This window comes from Nothoprocta perdicaria, unplaced genomic scaffold (genome assembly GCF_003342845.1).
Source record: "Nothoprocta perdicaria isolate Ctin4 unplaced genomic scaffold, notPer1 scaffold_21, whole genome shotgun sequence".
In the NCBI taxonomy this organism is placed as follows: domain Eukaryota; kingdom Metazoa; phylum Chordata; class Aves; order Tinamiformes; family Tinamidae; genus Nothoprocta; species Nothoprocta perdicaria.
The window spans coordinates 5,614,017-5,615,820 of record NW_020455316.1 but is presented as its reverse complement, the minus strand read 5'-3'; positions in this window follow the sequence as shown (position 1 = coordinate 5,615,820).

Genomic DNA, 1,804 nt, shown 5'->3' with positions numbered 1-1,804 from the left:
GAGGCGGCGGCGCTGGCGGCGGCGCGGGTTGCCGGGAAAGCGCGGGGGAGCGCGGCCGGGCCGCGTCCTGGCGCCCGGGCGCTTCCTTGCGGGCCGCAGTGGCTCCCTGGGCGGTGTTTTGTTGTTCGCCCTCCCGCTGGGGACACGTGAGGCTAAATACAGGGCGTCTTCATCCTTTTCTCACCTCCTCCACTTTTAAAAAATAGTTATCTATTTTTTAATCATCTTTCTCCCCACCACCTTTAACCTTGTGTCTTTTATACCGAAATGGTGAATTATTTTGTGGATTTATTTATCTGCCCTTTGGAATCTTCTGGGAATCAAAAGATCAAAGAGAACAAGTTATCATAACGCAGCTGGCTGTAGACTTGGCAAGCTCTGACTGGGTTTCAGTCTAGTGCTTCATTTCTCTTCAGCCAAGATGAAGAAGAATCTTTTGCAAAAATAGTCATCAAGAGGTTTGTTCCTGATATTCCCATGCAGTGTTTCAGCAGTAGAAAAGTCCATGTGAGTGACGGGAGGACAAAAGGACAGGGGACTCTCTGAATTGTGCACGTGTGTCCAGTGCTGCCTGGTGCAGATGATACTGCTAGACCTCTTCCTACGATGATATCCTAAATTGAAGCTCCTGTCTAGTGTCACTGCTTGGTCATGTATTTAAGCCTYCTGTGCTTAAACTTCTGACTCAGCAGTGCTGCTTGTACTGTGTTTGTGCTGCAGTAACTCATGTGGGTTTTCTCTTCTTGTTTCTTGAGTAATTTCCTTGGACGTTTTCATTGGATCACAGTTAYAGCTAGAAATATGCTTATGATAACAGTTGTACCTACAGTACCCTGGGATATAAGGAAAATATGGGCAAGAGAATAGCACAAATGTCTTCCTCAGTTTAATAAATAATACATGCAATACTTTAAATTCAAGATTTTTTTGCCTTCTTCAACTGCTGATTTCTTTGGATAAACAGATTAGTATTTCAATAGATTACTGGGTACACATTTATCTTTGGTAATTAAAACACTTTTGGACTTTCTCAAAGTTTGTATTTGACAAAAACAAAAAGACACAAACGCCATATCAGGTCTATAATGTTGATTTTGTTAGAGGTATAGTGAAACTGAATGAACAGAAGCTCTCAGGCCTGGCGCAGTTAGCTCAGCTCGTGTTGAGCACACCTTTATTACATTGTTGTGCTTGTTTGTATCTTCACTATCTTGTCAAACTTTGAACACTTTACACTATGGAAATTTATGTTAAAAGCTTTCTTGGAAAGTCATTGTGCAGTAGSTTATGTCAAAATGAGATGTAGTACTTGCACGAGTAGAAAATTGGGAAAAAGTTATAAATCCTGAAAATACGTAGGTGATTATGCTCTTAGGATATATTTTCTTGGTAAATCTGTAAATAAATGCAGTGTTACTGAGTATTTTGCCCTGCATTTTCAGCTTTCATGATAYGCCAGCCTCTGTAGTGCTGAAGCCACCTTAGCTAGCATTTGCTGGAGGAGTTGTGTATYTTCCTTTTTGCTTTTCCTCATTCTCTCCTATGGTCAGAGACCAAGGAGATATTTCAGTTCTTCCATAATCAGAAGAAGCATTTGAAAGTGCTTCCCAAAGTAGTCTTTGTGTGCTTTTTTATGCTCTTTACTCACTATCTTGGGATAGCTCTGTTGGTGTGTTTTAATGAAAGATCATTAAAAAGCTCATGTCCTCCTGAGATGATGGGAAGGTGAGCCAGTTTTAGGAGGTCGGTCTGTGTATGTTTACTTCTCAGTCTCTAACTATTCYACTTTTCATATGCAGAGACT